This window comes from Podarcis liolepis (assembly GCF_965112155.1).
Source record: "Podarcis liolepis genome assembly, chromosome: 10".
NCBI lineage: Eukaryota > Metazoa > Chordata > Lepidosauria > Squamata > Lacertidae > Podarcis > Podarcis liolepis.
This window is the reverse complement of record NC_139562.1, coordinates 71,172,842-71,192,090: the sequence shown is the minus strand read 5'-3', so window position 1 is coordinate 71,192,090 and position 19,249 is coordinate 71,172,842.

Sequence of the window (19,249 nt, the reverse complement as noted above, 5' to 3'; positions counted from 1 at the left end):
CAAACTGGTCAGACATTCTGCCACCATACACCTGTTTTACGGAAGGAGGTGTTATAGCTTTGGCTCCAGGATCATTTCTTGGCTAGGCCCTTCCTTGCTGTGCCCCACATCTATGGGGAAGGAGTGCTGATATAGCAGTGTCAGTTGCTGTTTCGTCAGTCCTTGGGTTGGGTTTAAGGAGCTGACAGTGTGAATACCCTCTGTGTGGTTCTGTCAGTTCCTCATCGCAGCAGCTCGTGATCCTGGAGCATCATGGCTGGAGCTAAGCTTGCTACTACTTCCACCATGACTCTTATTTACAGTAGTAAAACCTTTACAAGGCTGATGAAGTAGTAAAGCAATAATCTTTGTTACTGAGGACTCCAGGAAATGATGAAAGAACCTGAAATTATGTGGTCTGACTAACATTAGCTGGGGCAACCACTTGAAGGGTTATACAATATATGTATATGAGCCAACGCGAAATTTGCTGCAAGCCTGTCACTTGGGACAGAATGCAGCCAGCAACTAAGTTAGCACTCTGCAAACATGGAACTGCACGGGCAGGCATGCTATGCTGCAAGATGCACGGCTCTTTCCACAACAACACAGACATTAGCCTGATGAATTTATAAGAACAATTGCGGCAAGTGTAGAGGATTCCCCAAGGCAGAATTTTTTCATAAATAGTGAACATGGCTATAAATGGTTGCATTTATTTTTATTGTTTAAGGGGAAAATACTTTTATTATCAGACAGGTGCTTGTCTTGGTTACTATTTTATCATTTCTCCCCTCTGTTTGGTTACATGAATGATCCAGAGGCTGAAATCCTATGCACCCCAACATGTTAGAGCACAAAGGTATGTGTGTTCACTCAGAATTAAGTCCCACTGGACTTATCATTAGCACTTCTGTGAGTTTAAGGACTGCAGTCAGGTTCTGTCCAAGGTATTGAAGTAATAATCGTCTCCTGTTGTTTGTTCACAGCTTTCAAGTACGTGGAACAAAGGCAGATTTAGGGGGACGCAGCTGGTTCCACCACACCTGGTGCCAAGACTGGGGGATGTTGCAGGGCATCACAACTATGACGCAGTAAACTGAGCAGAATAGACGGCAAGAGGCACAGGGCACTGCTGAAATTGGGAAGACCAAAGTCTGCCCCTGTATGGAGTTCCTTTATGGGAAGCACGCCAGATACTTCCACAGGTAACCACCAACCAGCTGCTCTACTGCTGTTCTAAAAGGTGCAGGAGACATTTTCACCTATTGCTTCATCAGTTTCTCAATCGCCCATTGGAGACTGGCTTGGTAGCTTGCAGTCTCTGGGCTCCCCTAAATTTTTGGTGTGTTTGTGTTGCTGTTGTCTGAAAGTTAGGCTGCACAAAGATTCTTCCTTATTTTTTAAATGCCACTGTGTTGTTGCTAAGGGCTGCCATAAACTGCCCGGGCATTTGATAGTGTATACAGAATTTTTTTGAAAAGTGTATACAGTGCAGCTTTGCATATAAAATACCCACAATAAAAATGAAAGGGGGCTAAATGTTTCTTTTATAAAGAGCTCTTCTGAAAGGATGTCTTTTGATGAAAACTGACATATAGAGGTTGTCATTTCTAATCCCCATAATCTGTAAATCCCTATAGAGATTAAAGTATAGCCTGGAAGAATAGGAGTGTCTTTCTTTCTCTCTTTTAAAACACACTCATCTTTGTCGGTCTGCCTACTACCTCCTCTTCTGTACAACATAGAGAATGTTTTTTAAAAAATCATTTTGTAATATCATTGTGATTGCTATTGATGGATTTCTAAACAAGCATGGCTAATATTTTAACTGAGCAGACTTTGGCATTTAACTGCTTGGGAGGCAAATCTGAGGAACTGTGAGGAAAGAAAGTGAATTTGTGTAAGGCTCAGAACATTTATTGGTGTGGAGCTGATGATAGTAGCATGTAAAACTCTCAAACTGCCACTATGCTTTGCCCATAGTGAAATATTAAGGCAAAACATCAGAAGAAATTCAAAGGAAGTGAAATGAATATCCATAAAGGTAAAGGTAAAGGTACCCCTGCCCGTACGGGCCAGTCGTGACCAACTCTGGGGTTGCGTGCCCATCTCGCTTAAGAGACCGGGGGCCAGCGCTGTCCGGAGACACTTCTGGGTCACGTGGCCAGTGTGACGAAGCTGCAGCTGGCGAGCCAGCACCAGCGCAGCACACGGAAACGCCGTTTACTTTCCCGCTATAAAGTGGTACCTATTTATCTACTTGCACTTAAGAGTGCTTTCGAACTGCTAGGTGGGCAGGAGCTGGGACCAAACGACAGGAGCTCACCCCGCCGCGGGGATTCGAACCGCCGACCATACAATCGGCAAGTGCTAGGCGCTGAGGTTTTACCCACAGCGCCACCCGCGTCCCCTAATGTCCATAGGACAAGGTAAAAAGGACTTCTGGGAGTTCTAGCCTTCTCTACTTCTCTGTCATGCTTATGCATTTATTTAGCAAGATTTGATATGCTGCTTGATTCAAAAATGTCTCACCTGAAGTGGTATATAAAACATGGTATAAAATACAGTTTGGAAAAAAAAATAAACAAATTCCTATGCACACTGCACATATTTTATTTGTAGTGCACAAAAAACAGGAAAACAATACAATATTTAATACAATATTTAAAATGTTAGATTATGGGTTGTAGCCATTGCCGGTTTGCTAGATCACTCAGAATAGATCTACACGAGTCACTTGGGTCTTTTAATTTCAATGGGTCTACGTGGAGTAACACTGAGTTTTGCCCACCTCCCAATTACTTACAGCACTGTCCGAAATGCCTTATTATTATTAAATTGGTCGTATACTTGTTGAGCTTGTCTCTTGGCTGGGGCTTGGGGAGGGGAAAAGGTGGGGGCCTAAGAGAGGCAGAGAGAAAGGGAGCTTCGCCCACTGTTACGTCGCCCTCCTGTGTTTGTAATGGATCTGTGACCGTCGGGGAGGGAAAGGCGATCAAGCAAGCAAGCCACACCAACATATATTAAAAGGAGCACCTTTGGCTAGCCCTATCCTGCTTCTCCCAGCAGCCCAGCGGTGTCGTGTGTCTCCCCTCCGAGCCCTCCTTGACTGGGGCGGGTAAGCTTTGGCACATTGGGGGTGCGGAGTGGGGCAGAGGAGGGGCCCTTTTGGAATACAGAGGAGCCTTTTGGAACGCTGAGGACGGAATTGTTGCTACTTTTCGCCTCTTCCCTTTTTGTGAGTGCTGAGTGTTCGCTTAGAGCCTCCCAGCGGGAAAAGGAAAATAGGGGGGCGGGACGCGGCGGGTTCTACAATTGCCAAACAGGCTGGGTTCAGTACCCTGGTGGGCCAGATCTGGTCTGTGGCCCGTAGTTTGAGGACCCCTGCTTTAGCATATCCCTGAAAGCCCTTTAATAACGTATTAGGCCATGCTGCAGACGAATCCCAAATGGGAGGTTGCCACAAAGCACCCCTGCACAAGTGTGGTTGGAGAACTGCAATGTGAAGCTCGGAAAAGTTCAATTTTCAAAGGATAGCAGTGTTTTGGTTCTCATAAGGATATGGAAATAGCAAATTTGGTAGATTAACCTTTAAATATGAACTGAATTGAATTCCCCCCTCCTCCATCACTGAATGTGTGTCCTATCATAAGACATTGTAAAATGTGATATGAATAAAGCCTTGTTCATACTTTGTAGCTTTCTGTTAGGATCTAGAAACAAACAAACACCAAATCCCAAGGGATGGTCCTAGTTTTGTCCTCTTCTAGTCATACTGGGACTGAGCTCATCATTGCTGGAGGCAGGAATCCTGGAGATTTTGTCTTGGTGCCTTACAAGTAGTAAAATGTTTACAAGGCTGAGTATGTACAATTAAAATTGAAGCTGCATGAAAAGACTGACTCCAGGAAATAATTTCTGACCCATTATCCCATACAGAACTGATAGAAAATCAGAAATAGAATCCTATGGAAGATACTAAAGTTGGACCAAATAATTTACTAAGTATGCAGCAAAGTGTTTCCCATTTGAAAATTTTGCATGAAACTGGGGGTTTGTGGGGTGCAGAATGCCCCCCATCCCAAATATGTCTTAATTTGATTTCTGCCTAGAAACAGAGCAATTTTGCCCATTCTCCACTACTGTACTTAGAGTCTTGGAAAAGAGGAAATATCCCTGCGTTGCCTAGGCAGCCAGGTGGGTCTCCTAATGTTATAGAGCACTGCTAGGAAAGATGGAAGCATCATCCACAACAATGAGTGATATTTGCAGCCAATCCCCCAACAAGGGTCAATAGAAGTGGGCTCCAGCATCCCAGACTGTTAAAAAAAACCCCATGAAGCTTTTGGACCAGATTTTGTCCAGCCTTAGAATTTATTCACTGTGATTTTTCAGACCTGTTTGTTCATAAGACAGATGCATTCCAGATGTCGTATTATAAACTCAAGTACCAAAAAGCCACAAGAAAGGTCAAAGTGCTTACATAATGCTCGATTTCCCCCGTATTAGTCATATTTTCAGCTTACGTTTTGTGCAGACATCTCATTTAGTACAACAAGGCAGCTAAAGGTTGTTGGTTATGAAATCCAATATAAAAATGCCCTCTTTAATTAGTCAATTTGCTCTACTTAAGAGTCTGATGAGTAACATCATAAGTCATGTCAAGAATTGTGGGTTCCATCTCAGAAGGCCTGATGAAGTTGAGCCCTCAAATTAGTTGTGCATAATTCCCAAACTATTAAATTAGGGTTGTCATATTTTGAACAGCAAAAAAGAGGACACATTTGCCAACTTCTACCTTTAACTACGGATTACTATGATGACAGGGGATGCGGGTGCCGCTGTGGGTTAAACCACAGAGCCTAGGACTTGCCGATCAGAAGGTCGGCGGTTCGAATCCCCATGATGGGGTGAGCTCCCGTTGCTCGGTCCCTGCTCCTGCCAACCTAGCAGTTTGAAAGCACATCAAAGTGCAAGTAGATAAATAGGTACCGCTCCGGTGGGAAGGTAAATGGTGTTTCTGTGTGCTGCTCTGGTTTGCCAGAAGCGGCTTAGTCATGCTGGCCATATGACCCGGAAGCTGTACGCTGGCTCCCTCAGCCAATAAAGTGAGATGAGCACCGCAACCCCAGAGTTGGCCACGACTGGACCTAATGGTCAGGGGTTCCTTTACCTTTACTATGATGACACTCATTTTAAATACCCCCACTATATGTAGGCTATAGAAGCTGTGATATATTGCTGAGTCCAAACACACACATTGTAACAAGGGGGCGGGGGCAGGAGAAGAGGAGAGAAGAGAAGAGAAGAGAAGAGAAGAGAAGAGAAGAGAAGAGAAGAGAAGAGGAAAGCAAGTCTTCAGCCACCAGTTATTTCCATGTCTCATCCAGAAAGTATAGCCAGAGTTTTCAAAATCAGTTTTCAATCAATCTGCCATTCAAAGCAAATAAATGCAATTTGTCCCAGATACAAACACACTAAAACAACAACCCCAAAACATTTACGCAAAACAACACAACCAAATGCATTTGGTTTGTCATTGAAAGTATTGATTGTCTTACTGTGGGTTTTACTGAATTTTAAATAATCCCAATTTAACCTTGAAGGGACCAATTGCTTCCAATTAAGCACTTTGGACATTAAGCAAACAAGCACTGTCAGTGACAAATCAAATATTTATTGCATGAGGAAAGAACAATATAAACAGTAGTAATATTTACCACAGGCATCATTTTGAAGCATTGTGTGACTGTTGTTTATCTGCGCATCTATGCAAATGGCGTATAGATGGGAAATGCATACAGAAAAGCAAGAAGAGATTGCTATTGCATGATGCTGTCAGGAACCCAAAGGGGACTTGCAGAGAGAGTGCAGCTGGTAACAAAAAACATGGCAGACATGTTTAGCAGCAGAAAATTTTGGCTCAGGGTGACCCAACTGCATGCGGCCACTTCGTGCAATCCATCTAGGAAGCAGATGGCAAGATTTCTGGCCTGTCAATACTTTACCAAAGGTAGCCAACTCACACTCCAGTACCAAATAGTTCACTTGCAATGTAGACATCCCAGTGGTTAATTCTCCTAGCTCATTTGTGTAAGGGTGGGAGTATCAAGCACAAGGCTCTTTGCTGCTGAGAAAACCTATGTTATTGATTTTGGATCCAGTGTTATTTGATCCAGAGAATCCTGTTTCCAGCATTTGCTGCAGCTTGAGCAAACTGTTCAATATTAGGACTGCTCGCAGAGCAGCTTGGTTGCTGGTCCCATAACAAAACTGAGGCAGCCCAGTTGTGGAATGCCAGCTCACCCTACTCCTGAGAAATCGCAACAGCTTAACCAAGGAGCATGAAAAGCCGCACCTGGGACTCAGCTGCAACTAAAATGTTTCAAGTGTGTTTTAAGTGCAATATACAATGTGACACTAGATGGCGATGGTAAGTCTCATGGAAAATTCAATGTATTTTTTAAAACGCTTTTTTAAAAAGCATTTGCAGACCGTTTTTCATATGTGTGTAGATGCTGCCCTGGAAATTTTCCCTGGTCTTGTCCATGGGAAGTGAATACGAATACTGACAATCATTCTGAACATTCAGCATGCACCTAAATTGGAGCAATGTTTCTCTTAAAGCAAAATGTGGACTTGAACTTGGAGTTTTCTTGTCCAAACAGCAAAATTATTTTTATTCCTCTTTTAACAGATGTTTTATCTGGCCAAGAACCTCCAATTTGCCTCACTTTCTGTTTTGGTGGAAGTCCGTAGCAATTTCAGGTTATCCAACAGCAAAAATAAAAATTCACAAGTCCCATCACAACTCATTTTTCTTCATATGGATAAGACTAGGGGAAATTGTGTGAGTTTTGCATAACTCATGGTTGCTAATGAGCTTGGGCTAATGCAGTTTTTCCTATGCAAATGTGGGGAAATCAGCTAAATCATGTAAAAATTTAGGTGACATTCAGGGAGCATTTGCCTCACAGTGGATTTTGAGATCAATCAGATTATTACTTTATGCTATCCATACCTACAATGCCATATCAATGCAGAAACAGAGAAAAGTGCACTTCTGAAAAAGATAAACACTAATTGAATTTCACATGATTATTATTATTTTGCTGCTTATTTGTTAAAAGATCCCTTCCTTTGTGCTTCTGTTAATTGTACAGACAAAAGTGGCTAAAAATTCCCAAATAGGCAATTTAAATTGAGACTTGCATCTATGTATTTTGTTTAAAATATGTACAACTTGTAATAGACTCCTTTTATTTTTAAAAGGAGAGAAAGAAGTAATGAGCAGAAACCTCTGAAACAAAACAGAACAGTAGATGTGTTTTCTGTTAACAATGTTAACGGGAATCTGGAAAGTCAGGATTCTGGCATTCCTCAGTGTTACAGATACCAAAATAAAGCATCGAGACAGTTTAAAGGCTCCTTGCCCATCTAAGATCATGCCTGTGTGGGCTTAAGGTGCAGTTAATGTGTAATTACATGACGAGAAGCTGCCTGCTGCCTTAAAGGAAGCACTAGTGCGGCTTCTCCTAAAGAGGCCATGGCTGAATCCATAGGTTTACAGCAATAATTGCTCAGTTCCAAATTTCCCCTTTGTGGCATAGGTGTCAAAAAAGTGGGTGGTGCAACTGCAGAGATTCTTGCAGGAGACTGATTCTCCAGACCCATTAGAATCTGGACTCAAGTCCGGTTTGGGAGCTCAGTGGACCTTGGTCACCCTGTGGGATAAACTTTATTGGGAGAGGGACAGGGTGAGAGCAGCCCTTTAACTTCTTGATTTCTCTGTGGTTTCTGATGCCATTGACCATGGTCCTGGGGCACTCTTTTATAGGGGTTCTGATCTTCCCTATGGGGTTGGGTCCAGGCAGTAGCATTAGAGAAGTGTCTCCCCACTCCTACTTGTATTCTGGAGTGCTGCAGGGACTATATTATTCCCGATGCTACAGATACCATTCACCATCTATACAAAGCCACTGGGAGCAGGCAATGGGGGTTTGCCGATGACGCTCAGCTCTACTTCTACATAACAGGTGGGGTGTTCTGGGTAAGTGCTTGGATGCAGTGGTGGACAGGATGAAGATCAAGAAACTGAATTTGAATCTTGGCAAGATGGAAGCACTGTGGGTGAGTGGCTCTTATGTCCAGGAGGTAAGCCAGTTGCCTGTTCAGGACAGGATTGCACTCCCCCTAAAGGGGCAGGTACACCACCTGGGGTTGCTCCTGGATCCAGCCATTTCTTGCGCCTCAGGTTACTTCAGCTGGAGAAGAGGAGGTTAAGGGGTGATATGATAGCCATGTTCAAATATATAAAAGGATGTCATATAGAGGAGGGAGAAAGGTTGTTTTCTGCTGCTCCAGAGAAGCGGACACGGAGCAATGGATCCAAACTACAAGAAAGAAGATTCCACCTAAACATTAGGAAGAACTTCCTGACAGTAAGAGCTGTTCGACAGTGGAATTTGCTGCCAAGGAGTGTGGTGGAGTCTCCTACTTTGGAGGTCTTTAAGCAGAGGCTTGACAACCATATGTCAGGAGTGCTCTGATGGTGTTTCCTGCTTGGCAGGGGGTTGGACTCGATGGCCCTTGTGGTCTCTTCCAACTCTATGATTCTATGATTCTATGATTCTACACTACTGAGCTACTTTCAATATCTTGCTATTACTATTTGAAACCTTAACCATCCTGGCAGTATTCTTAAAAGATCTCCCTATTCCTTATATCTGTGTGATCTGTCACTGAAGCACATCTGACGGTGCCTGGCAGCGTCAGACTTTGCTGGACATGAAATTTGGGGTGCTGGCCCTGGAGTTATGGAACTCTTTACCTAATGAAATCAAGCTGGAACCATCTGCAATGAGTTTTGGGTGCCATCCTGGGAGCAGGTTATTTCAGCAAGCCTCCTTATGAAAATGATTTACTGTTTTTATAACCTCCTTGTCAGTTTCCCCATTATGCACTTCTGCTGTTTTGGTTTTAATTAAGATTTTGTACGCCACAGAGATATATTTTTATATGAGTCCAAGCTACATGAATTGTTATTGTTGTTGTTGTTAGTCATTGTAACAATTGCATCTCATTAAAGGAAAATGTGGAAGGCATGGAGGAAATTTCTGTGCTCAGTCTGTAGGCCAGGAATGGCAACCAGATTGGATGGTTGCAATTGACAACTTGGCAACAGTGATTTGTGGACATCTGGATCAAACTGCTTCTGTTTTAAAGACTTGCACTCTCTGTATTTGAATGTTTTCCTAGGTTTCAATTCTCAGCTTGCATATCGGTCAATAAACATGTATTACAAACTCACCATAATTTTCCAATATTCAGGGAAGGAAAATGACCCTTTAAAAGACTGTCGCTAACATTTCCTAGGCTTGATTAACTGCATGCTAAGACTATCAGATGTGAACACTGACCATTTCCAAAATAGTTTTTGGGGTTGCTGTTCAGCAAAAGCATTTCCTTGACATTATTGGCTTAACCACAATGACTTAATGTGCCCTTTAAGAACATAAGAAGAGAATTGGATTGGGCCAATGGCAATGGGTTGGTTTAGTGGATTTCCTCATAAATGCTTGTTTGAACTTCACAAAGAAAATTTGCATATTTTGTGAAATGTACAGAAACCCACCTACCTTACTAATTCCTAGTACCCCTATGGTTTCTATATCCTCTGAAGCTCTGCCTCGAACAATTAGGAAATGGAAAGATGTATGGCATCATGTATGAAGAATGCATAGCCACCCCTGAGAGTTATGATTAGGATCAAAACAGAAACCAGAGTTGGAATGGTAAGTATGCACAAGCTAACATTAACATCACAAACTAAAGTTGAAATAAGTAGAGCTCCTTCAGTAAAAGACAATGCAAACTTAAATTACTTTAAATGCTGGTGGAAAATCAGCCTTTGACACAAGCTGAGGAAGACACAGCAACAAAATGTTCTTCTACTGAAGTCAGTGAGAGATTTGTTGTGGAGCCGAATTGGCTTATAGAAAGTGCTTTCAAAAACATAATCTTAAAACAATACAAAATGCCCCTTCCAAAATACACACTACATTTCCAGACATTGTTTTAAATTGGTCCCTGCTTTTGCAAATCTTTATTCTCCCTTGCTGTTCTGTTGGAAAATGGCAGCTCTTGATTATACGCTGCCTGCTGTTAACTGTTCAAAACTTGTTCCTTATTAGCCACGCCAACAAACCATCTTGTCATGAAACATTTTACTCTGATAAACTTACTGGAACTTTCGTTGTTTTATTTTTTTTGTGGTTTCCAGAAAACATTTTCCTAAGAACTTGTTCATGTGAAGAACAGCTGTCTACCATATGGATTAGAAGTAAAATTGGCTTCTCCACCTCCATCTGATTTAAATGTGCAGAATGGTGCAGCACAATACTTCAGTCATATTTCTGAAAGTTGAGCAAAAGGGACTTTGCAAGACTCCTGAGGACTGTTAAGCCTTAGAACGGCTTGTTTATATCCTTTATACTCTTTCTGAGGATTTTTTAAGGAAGCGGTAACACTCAAGATCACACATGATCTGCACAACTCATTGAAGTCAATGGTGAAGCAGATTTGGAGGCACCTCTGTGGGGACAGTCAATTGAGCATTCTGTGGTGAATTCTAACTGGTGCTCAAAACCAGCAACTTATGCAGGATGTTCAGGGCAAAAGGCAATTATTTTGAGTCAGAAAACAACACTCTTACTCCTGGTGGAATGGGAAAGCCTTCTAAATTACTCTTAACAAAAGATTTGGCTGTATAATTATAGCAAACTTGGCTGCAAAATTGCTTTGGGGTGCAGATGGTGTAAGAGTGGCAGCAGCAGCAACCCCCTGGCTATTCCACCTAAGACTCCCCCCTTCATGAGCACTTTGCTAAAAAAGAAGTTTTTGCTTATTTAATATATTATACAATTCATCATTAAAGGGAAATCTTGATCTGGTTTACAGAAACAATAATAAATATACACTAAATAAAACCATTTCAAAATGAAACCAGTATCACAGATAGTAACAGAAATATAGAATAGTAGGAAATGTTCAGGGAAAGCCCTTGCAGATAGGTGAGTTTTTAATTTGCCAGAGCTTCCCGAATAACAGCCAGATGGGCAGGGCATGTATAAATACATAAATAAATAATAAAAATTATTATTTATTATTATTATTATTCCAGAGGATAGGAGCCACCATGGAAAAGGGCCGCTTTTATGTTGCAAACTGGTGCTGAGTTATTCGAGGCTTTATATGTTGACAATATAACATTAAAGATAGCTAGGTAGCTAATAGGCAGTCAGTGTAGGTGTAATATATATGTGACCAGGTGCTCCACTCAGTGTATTATTTAGTAAATTTGTATAGTGCCCTTCATCTGAAGATCACAGGGCAGCTCACAACTGATCTGGCCTCTTCCAGGTGAGATGTTACAGAGAAATTAAATATGGATCTACAATTTCTTAAGTCAGTGAGGTCTAGATTTTTAATGAAGGGGGTTAAAGACTACCTTTTTCATGGTGACTGACAGGTAATATTCCTACAGAAACATGCTCATTACCAAACTTACTAGGAAGATGGCTTCCTACAATTAGATACAACTACATAAGAAGGGCAGAGGTCTATAGCACAATTTAGAAACTTAAAATGAGCTCTTTTAACCAATGTTCACTTGGGCTCATCCTCAGTGTCCCATCACCTGTGCTCTAGTCAACGTCTCAATCATGCCGCCTCCAGCAGCTCCTCAGAAATCAGTTTCAGATCTAAATCACAGGAAAGAATTTCAGCATCCTAAATCAAATCCTAATTTTGACCAGGGCTTCAGCACAAGAGCTTACTAGATTGACTTCTAATTCCCAAGAGCAATCTGGGAGTCCAGAGACACAAGCAGCATTTGAAGGCAGACTAATTCAACAGCTGGAGTAGCTCAATAGGTAGAGCATGAGACTCTTCATCTCAGGTTCATGGGTTCAAGCCCCACGTGGGGCAAATAAAGTCCTACATTGCAGGGGATTGGACTAAATGATCCTTGTGGTTCCTTCCAACTCTATGATTCTGATTTAATCAGTTACCAACCACTCTGGAAGTTATTGAGCCCTGTGTCACTTGTTCTTGTTGTTGTTTAGTCATGTCTGACTCTTGTTGACTCTGTTGTTGTTTGGTCATGTCTGACTGAACTTAAGATCTGAAAAATGAGAAAGGTGCAATATTTTCCCATCCCTATTCAGAGTAAGTCTCACAATGTTCAGTTGGGCTTGTTGTTTAGTTGTTTAGTCGTGTCTGACTCTTCGTGACCCCCTGGACCAGAGCACGCCAGGCACTCCTGTCTTCCACTGTCTCCCGCAGTTTGGTCAGACTCATGTTTGTAACTTCGAGAACACTGTCCAACCATCTCGTCCTCTGTCGTCCCCTTCTCCTTGTGCTCTCCATCTTTCCCAACATCAGGGTCTGTTCCAGGGAGTCTTCTCTTCTCATGAGGTGGCCAAAGTCTGGGAGCCTCAGCTTCAGGATCTGCCCTTCCAGTGAGCACTCAGGGCTGATTTCCTTCAGAATGAATAGGTTTGATCTTCTTGCAGTTCATGGGACTCTCAAGAGTCTCCTCCAGCACCATAATTCAAAAGCATCAATTATTCGGTGATCACCCTTCACCTATCATCAGGCAATTCTTTAGCCATGGCACCCTGAAAGTTTTACCTACTCCCAGAACCCCATTGAAATATTCAAAATAAAATACCATGTCAAGAGTATGAGCAACAGAATATGTAGGGCCTAAATCACAAAGGAAAAGCATCGTGGTTGCCATGACAGCCGTGGAGTCATGAGCTGTACCTGATAAGGTGGCCTCTGAATGAATGTGAATGCTGTAATCCTCCAGGACTAACAACTGAGAGTTCTTCGACACCAGGCTCAGGACCACCTCTATGAGCTCAGCCAGGCAGTTTGTAACATTCAATCTTAGTACAGTTTGTACATCTGCATTTGCTATTCAGACCAACTATAAAGTGAAACCAGCTTTTAAAAGAAGTTGTAATGGTTACATAGCATTTTTATTAGTGTATTAATATCACAATAAAGCTCTGCAGTAGATTTTGGCATAATGCAAGTGTTCTCTACAATTCCTTTGTATTTTCAAAAAAGCAAGGCTACAAATGTGAACCAATATCCAGTTTCAGAAATTCAACCTGATGGATAATAATTTCCAGCAGGATGAAATTTATAGATGGCTGGTCTTTGGTGGGCAGCCCCATTTACACAACCATCCCCCCATGTTTCAGATCACATGTGAATATTCCCCAAGAGCATGGTAATTTCTGGTTATTGAGAATTATTATTTTTTAAATCCTCTATGAATGTATATAATCCATAAATACTTTTGAAGTGTAATTATTTCTTTTAGTTTAATATTGAATATTTTTATCTGTGTTAGTTACTTTATATAATGTAACATTTCTTAGCAGAATTCTCTAAGTGGGGCCTTTGAGACTTCCTAGGAATCCTGCTTCCCTCTTTTGTCATGGTTCTGAACCCTTCAGTGCTACCCTTGTATTTGGATTTTTGAAAGTCTTAGATAGCCCATTTTAAAATATCAAAAAGAAGGTGCTCCATGGAACATGGGGATCTGCTTTAGAAGTTTATTTAGGATGGCGTTTTCCGAAGTAATACATTATGTATGGAGACTTGCAAAAATCTGTGGATGCATGTTTATTGTGGGTACCTGCAATATCTTCTTTTGGTCTATTTCACCTTTTCCTCTTGCTCACCACACCCCTCTTTACACTCACCAACCAATGCACTATTCCCATATAAAGATTTGTTCATAGGAGCAAGAAAGATGATTCTCTTGGAGATTGAAGGCCAACTTGGACAATAACGAAGAGGCTTTACATCCATGGTTACTGGTGGAAGGCTGGTGGAAAACAAACCTGAAGAAAGTGAAGGAGGGCTTCACTTCATCAGCCCCATGGACACACAGGGGCTCTGGTCTTAAGAGGGAAAACAGAAAAACCTGTTGCGGGTTGTGTTGTGGGTCTGGAGGGAAAGGAAGAAACCTGGAGACTCTTGACATTAGCTGGTGTGTTGCAGAGAGTGGCACACTAGCATCTGAATCCCCAGGCCCCCTGTGTGCAAGGAGGGGGAAACGGTCCCTGGAAGAGTTTGGGTAAAGCAGCCCAGGAGAAAGTATTAAACATCATTTCCCCATGAATATAGTTCTTTACAACATTTTAAAAAATCCCATTCAATCGTGAAATGTTAAATTAAGGCCCCTCCAGACTACTGAGCAGTCATCATGATTTGTTTGTTATTATACAACGATGAGCATTCATCTTGTGTTCATCCTGACTTCCTTGCAGGATGTTTACCTTAGTCATTATCCCATACTGTTCAGTGCAGTTCCCAATCACTTTCCAAACCACAAAGAGTCCATTACTGTGCTTTTTGGTTTTTTTAAAGTGGCTTTGTTGCACGAGGGTGACAGAAGCCTCTAATCCACTTCAGCTGGACAAACCTAAAGTTCTGGTGTGCACTTATGAATCCTTCCTGCAAAATAGTGACAGGGCGAAGGCAAGCTCCCTTTTCATTTCCACCTAGTTCTAAGCACGCTTCTACAGAAATGGTTTAGCAATGTCATCAGTGTTCATTGTCTGAAAGGCAATAGATAATGTTCACAATATTAGTCATTTGTCTGCTTCTGCTAGTCATTATAAGCTTATTTCCAGATCTGGAGCCAGTTTTCTACACCACTTCTTCCTATGGGACTACATATCAGACCTCTTTCAGAAACACATTGCCACTTAATTGCAGGTCATCTACAATTTATTTTAAGCCTGGGGATCAAATGCCAGATGTCTTTGTACCTAAAGGTGCCATAGGTGAATAGGACCTAATTTGAGCCTTTGCTCAGTCCCAGACAGGAGAATTTGTGTTTGATGCTTTGGAACAAATGAAAAAATAATGAAGGAAAGTGGTGCTGAGAATGTCCAGCTACCATAAGATGTGGCGACGGTTATGAGCTTAGGTGGCTTTTTAAAGGGGTTAGACAAATTTGTGGAAGAGACAGGTCTATCAGTAGTGGCTATTAGGCCTGGAAGTTAAGTGAAACCTTCAAGACTATTATCAGCATACTTCTGCCTACCAGATGCTAGAGGACAAAGAGAGAAAGAGAAAAAACAGGGGCTGTTGCCTTCATGTGCTGTTTCCAGTTTCCTCAGAGGCACCTCGCTGACCACTGTTAGGAACAGTATGTTAGACTGGATTCAACCGTGGTCTGTTTCAGTTGGACTCTTCGTAGGCTTCTTTCACTGCAGAGGAACCATTGCCAGTGTGCCCTTGGCAGACTTGAATGCCAGGACTTCTCATTTCAGAAATGTGTTTGTATACATTTAAGCATGCATGTCTTACATGGCTTTATTATATTTTATGCCCACCTTTCTTCTATGGAACTCAAAGTGTTTCCCTGCCCTTGCATTTTATCTCTGTAACAACCCTGTCAGCCAGCCATGGCTCAGTGACAGTAAATTGAGAAGCACACCATTAATCTAAAATATGAAATAAAATTGCACTCTTGCTTTTAACTTGCTTTTTGTCAGGTTTCTTTTGGCTGCCCCTTGCTAAGGCATTTGCCAGCCTCTCTTTATTTCATTTCCAATATATTTGCAGGCGTCAACTTACATTTCCTTAATGTCTGTTTACTTGAATATGTGCGACATGCTGACATGAGCATGGAGAAAAGGTGTCATTACACCAGAATAAATGAAAGGCTGTATTTCTAACCTTAACATGGATAGAACTGATGCTACATTACATACAATGCAAGTGTAATTTTACTAATAGAAACTGTAGAAGTATGTGGGAACTCAGTAGAAGATGAAACAGAGTCCTGTGGCATCTTAAACATCTCTCCTATTTGTTTGTTTGTTTGTTTGTTTGTTTATACATACATACATACATACATACATACATACATACTTTCCCCCCTCCAACATCTGGTATCAACTGATTCTCTCCATCCTTTCAGCTGCCAGTGACTCTGGCACATCACTTGATTTTCTCGATTACTGTGACTTCATTTTTCACAGCTGAATGTGTGAACTGACCCCAATGGCTTCAGTTGGTGTAGAGACATGTCTGTGATGACCATTTTATATATTCAAGTCATCATGATGTCACAGTTATGAAGTATCTAACTTTGTGACTTGGTCAAGAATGAGTGAGCAAACTTCACTGGAAAGCATGACATTTGTGATATAAAAATTCTGCCCATGGCAGTAGATATCTGGCAGTCCATTCAAACAAACAAGCCTATAAAAACAAACCTGAACTAGACTTTTTAATTTTGCCAGATTTTCACCACTGATAAGCATTCACCTGTTTTCAAACCTGGCAGCACAGTACTATGAATATTAACCAGAAATACGTCTCAATGTGTTTAAGGGACTTTCTCCCTAGTAAGTTTCAGATAGCAGCTCAGGTATATAGCAATCAGGTACAGAGAAATCAAATTATGCATATGTACATGTGAACTAGCCTTTTACATGCCACAACACCAGGCATGGGAAAGTCCTACTTAGAGTAGACCCATTTAAGTTAGTCATGTCTATTAACTTCAATGGGCCGATTCTGAGTCAGGCGAGGATTGAATACCACTTATTGAACTAAGCTTCTGCACACAAGACTTTCATCTACAACACTTTGCTCAAGCCAAATGTGACTTCAGGTACCATTCAAACAGAAATTGCATATCTAACCTATGGGATAATTCTTATTTTCCTACCTGCTACAGTGTCATGTTGGGATGCGGGTGGTGCTGTGGTCTAAACCACTGAGCCTAGGGCTTGCCGATTAGAAGGTTGGTGGTTCGAATCCCTGCGACGGGGTGAGCTCCCATTGTTCGGTCCCAGCTCCTGCCAACCTAGCAGTTTGAAAACATGTCAAAGTGCAAGTAGATAAATAGGTACCGCTCTGGTGGGAAGGTAAACGGTGTTTCTGTGCGCTGCTCTGGTTCACTTAGTTATGCTGGCCACATGACCCGGAAGCTGTACACCGGCTCCCTCGGCTAATAAAGTGAGATGAGCACCGCAACCCCAGAGTCGTCCGTGACTGGACTTAATAGTCAGGGGTCCCTTTACCTTTTACAGTGTCATGTCAGATCCCACTCCATGCTGGTTCATGTTAAAAGTATATTCTTGTGGTGCATCCAAGCTCCCCAGTTTTTTTCTGTATGTATTCTCTAATTTATTATATTTTGACATTTTGAAATCTCTATTCCCTTTCCCAAAAGCAATGGGCTGTGACTGCAATATTATGTACCTATTGAAGAGACAGTCCCATTGAAATCAGTGGAAATAAAGAGGTGTTCCACACCATTTTATGGGAGTGTGTTTTGGACTAAACACCTCAGAAAATACCACCTTACTCTGATTATTCATTCAGTGGTGGTCTCAAGAGAATACTTCCAATTTCTGACAGTGGGTAGGTGAAGATAAATACGGTTGTGGAGAAACGAAGTTTGGCAGCACTTTGAATAAGCACTTAGGCAAATAAAGGCAAAATAACGTGATACAACTATGAACAGAACAGAGTCACCCTGAGGCCTTTTAAAGCATGTGGCAGGATATAAATTGAATAAGCAAACAGAAATTAAGTAGAAGTTGCAGGAGAAAAACAACATTAACAATCTAAAATTCAACAGAACACTTGAATGTGGAAAAAAAATGCTTCACTGATAAAATTTCTCTGGATTGCCAGGCTCAAGTTGTACATATGTATAAATAAACCATATATCCTAAGGACACCAAAGTCTCTGCAGTGTCTCATCTGCGAAAGGAAACACAAACTGTGTCTGGAACCCCTGGAATCTCACACCACTCTGAGATTGGGTGGCATGCAACAGTATGACCAACTGCGTGTATGTGTGAACTGATCCTCAGGGCTTCTTGCAAATACTCTGTATGTGTGTACTTCGAAGCTTGAGCTCTTATAATACACAGATGGTGCAATAGCAATACCATTCACAGAGTTCTTCTTTCTGGCTGGCCTCTGTACCTTTAAGAACTGTGTAAAAAGCAAAAAATGCAATACTTGCAAGCTTTCCCTTGTGGTCCCTTCCACCTCTACAATTCTATCATACTATGATTCCCAGAATTGAAATGGCAAGCACTCACTCAACTACGTAGGGAAGAACTGAATTCTACTTATCTGATGAATCTGATGACAACCACAATGTGTTTTTTTACCAATTGTACTCACCCTCTAAAATAATGGCAGGCCATATCTCTGCTCATTTGCTACTAATAAGTGTTATCTCTTATGCTCGCGGTAGGCAAGCTGCAATCTAGTGCTTCATGCAATCTGCAGTCTCTGCAAACCTCTGGCAAAAGCCATCTGTGCCTTCAATCCCAGCACTGGCTTTAGAAAGAAGAGAAACCAGTGGCTGCCACTTTTGGCTCCAGCCCTGCCCACCTTCAGCCATGCCCACTAACATGCAATGGAGAAAAGGTTGCTCACCCCTGCTCCCTACTACCTCTGCATTCAAACACACTGCAAACATCAGGTTGTAGCCAATGTTAGTCATACTCAGAGCATACTGGGAAGAAGGTTGATACATCTGAGTTTGGACACTACTCTGACTGACAATCAAGGGGCTTGTGCCCTGGCAAGTCTGTTGCAGGCTTGGGTGGATGCCTGCTATTTAAGAAGATACGCAGCTTTGGGGTACAGTCGAGTCGATGTGAGAGGGATTTAAAATCTAATTGTACTGTTTCTGGGCTTCTTGAGATTTGTGCTCATGTTAAAGGGAGCTTGGTTCTGTAGCATACCCCATTCTGAGATGGGGGTGAAGTCAAACTGTTGAAAGGTTAGAGCCCCTGTTGTGGCTGTAGAGACAGGGGCGAACGAAGGCGTCGTGACACCTGGGGCGGGGCGTTGCTACGTAGGGAGCATGTGTGGCATCGCTATGTACGCCGCATGTGCTATACATAGCAACGCCACACATGCGCTGTACATAGTGGTTAGCCGGCGCTCCAGTGCCATATGGACAGTGCCGGGATCCCTCTGTATAGCCGCAAACGGAGGATCCTCTACATGCGACTGTAGCAGTGACGGAGGGATCCCACCGCTGTCTGTACGGCGCTCAAACGTCGCTGGCAGCAAACCACTATGTACAGTGCATGTGCGGTGTTGTTATGTACAGCGCATGCGTGCGACACTGCACATGCAGTGTACATAGCGGTTTGCTGCCGGCGCTGGGATCCTCTGCCCAAGGCTACAG